Source organism: Leopardus geoffroyi, chromosome B3 (assembly GCF_018350155.1).
Source record: "Leopardus geoffroyi isolate Oge1 chromosome B3, O.geoffroyi_Oge1_pat1.0, whole genome shotgun sequence".
Classification (NCBI taxonomy): domain Eukaryota; kingdom Metazoa; phylum Chordata; class Mammalia; order Carnivora; family Felidae; genus Leopardus; species Leopardus geoffroyi.
This window is the reverse complement of record NC_059337.1, coordinates 133362229-133372307: the sequence shown is the minus strand read 5'-3', so window position 1 is coordinate 133372307 and position 10079 is coordinate 133362229. Positions and strand designations below refer to the sequence as shown.

General features: G+C 46.1%; 1 long non-coding RNA gene across 1 annotated transcript; it reads left to right on the top strand.

The window, feature by feature from the left end:
- Positions 1-5215: 5215 nt before the first annotated feature.
- Positions 5216-6543, top strand: LOC123582336. The gene is made up of 3 exons (XR_006704328.1): positions 5216-5446; positions 5991-6156; positions 6400-6543. It is a non-coding gene; the product is annotated as an uncharacterized LOC123582336 (long non-coding RNA).
- Positions 6544-10079: the final 3536 nt, after the last annotated feature.

Below are 10079 nucleotides of genomic sequence, written 5' to 3'. Positions count from 1 at the left end.
TTCGCCCTTTGGAAGTATCAGTCTGCCTGCAGTGTGGACAACAGATGGGAGAAGTTCTGGAGGGCATTCAGACAGGCACTGGCTACGGGAGTACGCTGTAGGCATCCCAGCAAGAAATGAAAGTGGTTGGATCCAGGAGCTAGGGTAGGATCGGGAAGAAATGAGTGAGTTTGCAAGAGGCAGGGGGACAGTGGATTAAACATGGTGAGGCACTGGGTGACAGGAATTGGTGACAGGTTACACACATGGGGCACGGGGGAGGAAGAAGATGACAGGTTGTCTCCTGCATTTCTGACTCCCATAACGAGGTGAACAAGGTACAAGCTAATGGGATCGAGAACAGCTGGAGGAGGCCCATGTTCGAGTAGAGTTTTGATCCTATTGACATCAGCAGACACCTTGGCCATTTCTGTGCCTCAGTTACAGACACCCCTTGCCCCTACAAATGCTGCTCTCCCTGGAACATTCTTTCTTGCTTCTACTTTACCACGTAACCACTTCACCTCTCAGCCCAAGGGCCAACTTCCTCAGCAGTAAGGCCTTCCTGAATTCCTCAGATTAGGTTACGCGTCGCTTTCACACACTTCCAACCCCTGTATTTTACCTTCAAAGCAATGGTTAGAGCTAAAATTACATAGTTAGCTGCTTCACTTCTGTTCCTATCACTAGAACGGAAGGCCTCCGAAGACCAAAGTGATACCTGTGTAATTGATACAACAGACTGGTGGTTCTAGAACCAGACTTAATGGGTTTGAATCCTGACTTCCCTACTTCCTGGTGGTATGAATTGGGGCAAGGTCTTTAATGTTGCTGTGCCTCAGTTGCTTTATCTATGAAGTGTGGATTATGACAGCACACCCCTCATAGAGTTGTTGGGATGATTAAATGAGTTAATTAGCAAAAAAGTGTTCATAACAATACTTGACATATAATAAACACTAATAAATGTTAGCTATTCTTTTTCATCGCTGTATCCCTGAGTATTTGACAGACCGATGATCAGAAAAATGGGTGGACCAACGAATAGGCAGATTGAGGAACAGGTAAGGTGGCAAGAAATAAAACACGATCCATATTAAGCTATGGTGAATGAGCGCAGTGGAAAAGCAAGAAAGCCCAAATGGGTGTTGTAAAACGAGGGGCTGACTCACACTTCAAGACTTAGCTAACTTCCAAGATATTGGGCCCCATCAAGGTAAACTTCTCCTGTATGCTCACTTTTTTAGGCAGGGCCTTAGGGAATCTCCATCAAGCATTCTTCAACAGTAAACCAACTTATTTGTTTCTTGACTTCAATCGATGCGGGGAAATCATCACAACCCAACCATCCCCTTCTTGATTAAATTGAATGCACATTTCCCAACCTCACTGTGAATTTTTTTAAAAGATAAAATAAAAAAACAAGTAAAATGATTTAAACAGTAAATTGAGGGGCACCTGGGTGGCTGAGTCAGTTAAGCGTCCGACTTCGGCTCAGGTCATGATCTCGAGGTCCGTGAGTTCGATCCCCGTGTCGGGCTCCGGGCTGACAACTCGGAGCCTGGAGCCTGCTTCGGATTCTGTGTCTTCCTCTCTCTCTGCCCCTAACCCATTCATGGTGTGTCTCTCTCTCTCTCTGAAAAATAAACATTAAAAAAATTTAAAAATATAAAAATAAACAATAAATTGAAGTCTTAATTCATTCTTGTGTTCCTCCCTCAAACATTTATGGAATTCCTATTACATGTCAAGCACTGAGATGGGTATGCGGTGGTTACCAAGTCAAATCAGATACTGTCCCTGTCCTTGAGAAGCTGGAGTCCTGATAAACTTTATAAAGAGATTTTAATTTTTCTTTTTAGTTTATTTATTTATTTATTTATTTATTTATTTATTTATTTATTGAGAGAGAGAGAGAGAGCACATGGGAGGGGCAGAGAGACAGAGAGAATCCCACACAGGCTCTACTCTGTCCGTTCGAGCCCAATGCAGGGCTCGAACCCATGAAACGTGGGACCATGACCTGAGCCGAAACCAAGGGTCAGACCTTGTAATTCTTGTTTACCCCCCTCTACTGGGTCTCCAATGGCAAAGCCACCACGTAGAAGAGCCGAGGCTACTTTGTCCCAGCCGGAAGATATTTTCATCGCTGTCGCTCTGTTTATGAAAGCAACTCGTGTCTCGTGGCTTCTTTTTTGCCCAGAGGATTCTCTTTTCTGTAATTTATTACAAAATTCGAGGCCATTTCATTAGGGGGAAATGCGCCATATCATTATTATAACAACTCTCCCTATTTTTGTCCAATTTTGAAACTGACGAGCTAAAGACTATTTTTAGCTCAGTCATGTGAGATTATTTGTTTCCTTCTGAGAAGTTTTTCCTTCGGACTAGTTAACATGAATTTTATGCTCACTTATTATGTCACATGCTCCAATTCAATTTATTTTAAAGCAGATTCTTTGGGGAAAACTGTAAAGCTAATTTGAATTGATTCTTCAGAGATTCCATTTTAAATGACGCGCTATAAAATTGGCAGACAAAGTGAAAAAATGGAATTGAATTTTCTTCTTCAGCTACTCATTGGACTCAGAAATCTTGCCTTTCGACACTGCCAAGGGTTTTGATATAATGTTTTATGCAATTTTCATAACATTTATCTTAAACTCAACCGCCTTTGGTTTGGTTGTTCAACTCAAAATGGTTTCCTGATATTTCCATGGAAAAAAAGCAGAGTTCTTGCTAAACGAAGAACTTGGTGCTTTGCTACCCACCTCCTGCCGTCCACAGCGGTGCCCGTCTATAAAACATCTGGTGTAACGCAGGTGTTTTCATTCTGGAATCGGTATGGAGCATTTGTGGACAAGCTTGCCGAGGGAGGTGTGGAAAACAACAGCATCCCCCGCTTCCTCCCACCTTGCACAATTTATATTTCTCCCTTTCATATTTGATGGATTTACAGCTTGAGGAAAGCGTGGGAATAATAGGCAACTGCCCGATGGCTTAATTTCCTGTCCCTCACGGACCCCGAGAGACGCCCATTGTTCACCAGGGCGGCGGGCTCCAGGCTAATCAGAAACAGCCGTCAGCGGGTGGGGAAAAGGACCCTGGGTTTGGTACATCTGATTCCACTCGGTGATTTATATCCGATTATTAACAATCTAATGGAAAATACATGGAAAACACATGTCTACAATTTCACCTTGGGACACACATGTTTTCTTTGATGTGTTTTTAAGAAGGAGTTTTATTTCACACTCCTCTTTCTCTCGAATTCCCCAAGTCGCAACTATCGTTGCCGTGGACCCAGCCGGTAGACTCAAAAGGAGACCCACGGAGGGTCTTCCCCCAGTTTTGCTCTGCAGCGTGAAACACTTGGGGGGTGTTTTCCTCAACTCAGGTGGGTCTTAAGAGAAGCAAATCGTCGCTGCCTGTGTTTTTGTTCCGATTACAAAGGAGGTAATTGTGTGAAGTGAGTGCACCTGTCAGTGTGTGAAGGAAAAAGCAGACCTGGGGCCCACGTACCCATGAGACACACGATGCTTAGGGCTCACGATACTTGTGGGCCCACCAAAGTTTTGATTAAAGTAAAACGCGTGTAATAACGAATAGAGAATGAAGCCAGCCTAGATATTTGTTTTTATACTAAAAGAGCCTTAAAATATCAATTTTAATAGGTATATATTTTTAATTTTTTTTAACGTTTATTTATTTTTGAGACACAGAGAGACAGAGCATGAACGGGGGAGGGTCAGAGAGAGAAGGAGACACAGAATCTGAAACGGGCTCCAGGCTCTGAGCGGTCAGCACAGAGCCCGACGCGGGGCTCGAACTCACGGACTGTGAGATCATGACCTGAGCCGAAGTCGGACGCTTAACCGACTGAGCCACCCAGGCGCCCCTATATGTTTTTTTTTTTTAAGGGAGGAAGGGGGTCCATGAAAGCAAAGTGTCTCGGGCCCACGAAAATCGTAACGTAACGCACCCCTGAGCAGAACAGCTAAGAGGAGCAGGGGGGCAAGAGATTGATTATAGGGTCAGACCCTCTATGACTGCGGAAGGTTGGTGGAGAGGTCTGAGCAAGCCTGGGCAGGTCTCTACGTGTGAAATTGTACCTGAACACGCTGTCAGTCACAAGGTCAGCGTTTAGAAAGAAGAGCTGGCTGTGAAGGCGGGGTTCTTCTCAACCAGGGGTGACCCCCACCCCGCCCCCCCATTCAGAAGACTTTGGCAACGTCTGGAGGCAATCCGGCCTGTCACAACTAGGGGCAAGTTGGCTGCTGGTATCCAGGGGCGCCGCTAAACATCCCACAAGGCACAGGACAGCCCCCGCACAACAAAGAATCATCCAGAGTTATCAAAAACAGCAGTAGTGCTGAGGTTGAGCCACCTCGAGGTTAATGGCAGCTGCAGGGCCCATTAGAACCCAAGTCTCTCTCCCACGACCACCAACTTCCACGCTGGGGGCAGGGCGACCTGCAGAGGGATCAGGCCCTTCGCCCCTGGAGCTACGCTTGCACCTGGTCGAGGACTTGGAGAAGCCGAAGAAGGAGATCGGGCAGCTGGAGGCCTGGCCGCGGCCCCGAGCCACGAGGTGGGCCAGCCCCTGAGCAGAAACGCCCTGGAGCTGCGGCAGTGGTCGCTCCTGCGTCAGCCTGCGGGCCCGCTGCTTCACTGCAGGTAAATTCCCAGAATCCCATGCTAATTTCCCTCGTGGCCGAGCCATGCAAGGAAGGGGACTCCAGGGAATGTGATCCCCGCTAAGGTGGCATGGCACACGGTCTCCCTGGTAGACGGCACGGGGTTCTGCTCCCGAGCGCTTTTCGCCAACACAGCGGCTTTTTCCTCACCGCATTCCCAACCTTGCGTGCATGGACACCGCCCGCGGGGCCGGCGCCTGGGTGGTTCAGTCGGTTTGGCGTTCGGCTTCGGCTCAGGGACTGATCTCGCGGTTCACGAGTTCAAGCCCCGCGTCGGGCTCTGTGCGGACAACGCAAAGCCTGGAGCCTGCTTCTGGTTCTGTGTCTCCCTTGCTCTCTGCCCCTCCCCCGCTCACACTCTCTCTCTCTCTCAAAAATAAATATCAAAAAAATTTTTTAATAAAAAGAAATTGCATCTGGTGTAAAACCGACTTAATCTGAAGCACCTGCTGTGCATTAGGCTGATGGGAGAGTCCCGGCTGGACGCACAGCTGCCCGGACAGACCACAAGTCCCAGCTTCCCCTGAAGTTCGATGTGGCCGTGTCACATGACGCTGAGGGCAAGCAGCTGTGCCCAGCTCCAGAGCTGGGCCTCCAGACACCAGCTGTGCCCCCCTCTGTGTGTTTCTTCCCCCTTCCCACTAGCTGGGACCCGGGTGTGCAGGCGATCCTGCTTCAACCATACAAGGACAAACACGGCACAAGATGGAAAGATTCCGTGGTCCAGAGAATCCTTACCTTAAGCACCTTTTTTTCTTAAGAAGTTCTGGGTGAGTATGTTAGTTACTTAGGTTGTAGATGATAAAAGCCACCTGAAATTCACTTAATCCAAAAAGGGAGCGTATCTGCTCACATAATTGGGAAGTCTGGGGTAAGAGTTTCAGGCATAGCTGGATCTAGGGGTTCAAGGGATGTCATTAGGCTCTCCATCCCTCAACACTGACTTTCTGCTGAAGTCCAAAGAAGATGCCATGGAGAGATCCCAAGCTGATAATTTCCTTATAGCTCATGACCCAGGAGAAGACAGGAGCTCCTCTCTTTCAGTGTGTGTGTGTGTGTGTGTGTGTGTGTGTGTGTGTGTGTGTGTGTGTGTTTTAATTTTTTAAATGTGTATTTTTGAGAGAGAGAGAGAGCACAATTGGGGGAAGGGCAAGGAGGGGAACAGAGCATCCGAAGTGGGCTCTGTGCCAACAGCAGAGAGGCTGATGTGGGGCCTGAACTCACGAACCATGAGATCATGACCTGAGCCAAAGTCGGACATTTAAGCAACTGAGCCACCCAGGGGCCCCTCATTGTGTATTTTTAATTATGCAGAGGAAATGCTGAACGGTCCGGCTGCGGTCACAGGCTCACCCCTGAACCACTTACTATGAACCCCAGAAGAAAGGAGGTTGGAATAAATCCGTAAAATCAGTAGCTGCTCCAATCCACTCAGGAACGCAGCCAACATCACCAGGAGTGAAGACAGCGCTGATGAGGGGTAAGGTCAGCGAATATCAACTGGGGTTCAAGAGAGGGAAAATCATGCTCACCTGGGGTAGGAAAGGCTTCACAGCAGAGGTGGCATTTGAGCTGGGTGTTGAAAGACTAAGACTTTAGAGACGGATAAAGAAGAAAATACTGTACTTTCGTTCCTGACCATTTTCAAAAGCTCAAGCAAACTCAGTAACCCTGTGGGATGAAAAGGATCGTGTTGTTTTTCTTCCCTTTGCCGTTGGTTCAGGATGAGAAGGGTTTCCCTTTGAGCACGGAGTCCTTCCAGAGACCGACCAAAGAGGGGGGAGAGTCTGGATGTTGGAACACAAATCTCTAACACAGGCACTCACACGTACAGCAGGAAGAAACATTTGGTTCTCCGTCACCTGAAGAAAGGATGGTAAGTGTGACTGGCAGTTCCCTTAATCACTCCAGAAAGTCTTGTTATATAAATAAATGATTCAGATATGAAGTGACTTACCTTAGGAAACACGCATTTCTTGTTTTGTTTGTTTGTTTTTCATGTTCTAGCCTGGTTTCTTTCAGGCTCGGAGTGGAATAAGCTTGTAATTTTAATATACCCTTATTAGTTCCCAAACTGTCTCGTGTTGGGATTTTAGGAATACATATTTATGAGGTTTCAGGTAGCTTAGTGACTTCCCAAACAGTCAGGCAACCAGAGCCTGTGGATGATTTCTCAGCCTTTGGGATGAAAATGACCCTCCGGCCAACCAGGGTGCTATTGGCTGGATCAAGCCAGCTGCCTTAAAAGATGGTGGTGGTGGTGATGATGATGATGATGATGATGATGATGATGATAGCGGCAACTGTTGATCTTACAAGTGACACAGCCAGGATATAAACCCCATTCTCCCCTGTTCTGGAGAGACTGTTGTGCTGTTTTTCCTAAATAATTGAGGTACCTTTCACTTGTTCGAGGGCTGTAAGAGCATCCAGGGACGTGCTGTTTCCTCTTTGTTTGACGATGAAACGATTCCTTGGGATACAAAGCCCTTCTTGTTGGCAAGTTTGCATCTTCACGCCAGGAGTAGGAGGTGCACTCATATTTGCACTAAACTGAGTCTCTCTGGACCAGTTTGTCCTTAAGAGCGCACTGAGAGCAGGTCAGCCACTCAGCATCCGTCATCTGTTCCCTTAGGGGGCTGCAGCCATAACACTCCTGTAAGGACTCGGAGTCCTGTAGGATTCCCGACTTCAGGCGGATGGAGCCACGTGAACCAGTTTCACTTAATCGGGTTGACTTCACTGGTGGGGTAGATTATAGTAGCGTTCTCGATCATGTGCCCCCCATCTCAATTCGCACGCACTGTCGTGTGACTTGCGGTGTCCCTGGTGGCTGGAGTATACTTCCCCACCCCCTCGATATTGCGTGTGGCGCCATGACTTGCTTCCTCAGGAGCCAACTGAGATGCGAGCCAAAGAGACAAGGAGCCAGGGAGGAGCAGAGGCCTTAAGAGACTTTCCTCTTCCTCCCTTGCTCTTCCGCCTCCCTTCCTTCCTGTCTGCCGTGAGAATGGCGTGTCTCTGTCATGTACGCTCTTTCCGCCTAGGCTGTCGTGTGTAATGTGAGAAATACACGTTTGTTGCTGTAAGCCCCTGAGATGTAGGCTTACTTGTTACAATGGCATTAACTAAGTGAAAGCTGACTAGTGCAAATGGTCCCTTACTGTGCTAAACCTTTCAGTGAAAACTGGTCCACCTCTCTCTCTCTCTGTATGGATATGGACTGAGGTTGTGGCAAATCTGTCCTGGAAAAATTAATCCGAAATATAGGCAAACTCAGGAACTACAGTCAGATTAAAGAAAAAAATAACAAGAAGCCAGTTTTGCCTGTGAAATTTGCGAAGGCTATAAAAATAAGAGTATTGGAGGGAGGGCACTGCAAACAGGCGTTCTGCAACATTGTTAAAAAGGGCATAAGCGGGGCGCCTGGGTGGCTCAGTCGGTTAAGCATCCGACTTCGGCTCAAGTCATGATCTCACGGTGCGTGAGTTCGAGCCCCGCGTCGGGCTCTGGGCTGACGGCTCAGAGCCTGGAGCCTATTTCAGATTCTGTGTCTCCCTCTCTCTCTGAACCTCCCCCATTCATGCTGTCTCTCCCTGTCTCAAAAATAAATAAACGTTAAAAAAAATTTTTTTTGGGCGCCTGGGTGGCTCAGTCGGTTAAGCGGCCAACTTCGGCTCAGGTCATGATCTTGCGGTCCGTGAGTTCAAGCCCCATGTCGGGCTCTGTGCTGACAGCTCAGAGCCTGGAGCCTGTTTCAGATTCTGTGTCTCCCTCTCTCTGACCCTCCCCCGTTCATGCTCTGTCTCTCTCTGTCTCAAAAATAAATAAACGTTAAAAAAAAAATTAAAAAAAATTTTTTTTTTAAAAAAAGGGCATAAGCTAATATAATGGTGCTAGGAATGAATCCAGAAAGAATGCTAATAATAATAGATGCCATTTAGAGAGGACCTTTATGTGCCAGGCACTGCTATTTGAAGTTTTACTTATATATTTTTTAATGTTTTATTTATTTATCTTTGAGAGAGAGAGAGAGAGAGAGAATATGAATGGGGGAGGGGCAGAGAGAGAGGGAGACAGAGAATCCCAAGCAGACTCTGTGCTATCAGCACAGAGACTGATGTGGGGCTTGAACCCACAAACCTGGAGATCATGACCTGAGCTGAAATCAAGAGTCAGATGCTCAACTGAATGAGCCCCCCGGATGCCCCCAAAGTTTTATTAACCTTACTTGAATTAATAAAATGGGTTTATGTGTACTAGTTCACTTAATCCGCATAACAACCTTGTAAGGGAGATATTATTATTAAACAATATATTTCAAAAGCCTTAAAAAATTATGTATGTTCTTTGACTCACATCTGGGAATGTATCCTAAGGAAACAATTAGAGATGGGGTATGAGCTTTTAATATAAGAATGTGGACAGCAGTATTGCTTATCATTATGAAGCTCAGAAGCAATACAAATATTCAGAAAAAGAGGATCTTTTCAATAAATTGATCCATGTAAAAGTGATATAAAAATATATAGCGGACAGGAAATAAATAAATAGTGTAACTTATAATACTTTAGTCCTGCACTGTCCTTTACAATAACCACTAGCCATATGAGCACTTGAAATGCGGCTAGTCTGAAATGAGGTGCTGTAAGTGAAGAATCAGCATGGAAAAAAAAAAAGAATGTAAAATATCTCATTAATAATCTTTAATATTGATTGCAGGGGCGCCTGGGTGGCGCAGTCGGTTAGGGGTCCGACTTCAGCCAGGTCACGATCTCGCGGTCCATGAGTTCGAGCCCCGCGTCAGGCTCTGGGCTGATGGCTCAGAGCCTGGAGCCTGTTTCCGATTCTGTGTCTCCCTCTCTCTCTGCCCCTCCCCCGTTCATGCTCTGTCTCTCTCTGTCCCAAAAATAAATAAACGTTGAAAAAAAAAATTTTTAATATTGATTGCAATGTTGAAATGATAATATTTTGGACATAGCCAAGTTCATCTCACTTGCTTCTTTGTACTTGTAAAATTTTTATTTACTTTTTAAAAATAACAATGGTTTATGTTTAAGGTGTACAACCTAACGTTGTATATACAATAATGTTTGGATACACATATACGTATCCACAGCAAACTGATTACTGTGGTCAAGCTAATTGACATGCCCATCTCCTCACATCGTTCCTCTTTTGTGTGATGAGAATGCCTGGAAATCTACTCTTTTAACAAATTTCTAGTACACAATGCGGTATTATTAACTACAGTCACCACGCTGTGCATTAGATCTCTATATTCAATCATCCTACATAATTGCAGCTTCTCTCACCAGTGTCTCCCCATTTTCCTCTCCTCCCTGGTGACCACTATTCCATTCTCTGCTTCTATGTATTCGACTTTGTTAGATTCCACATATA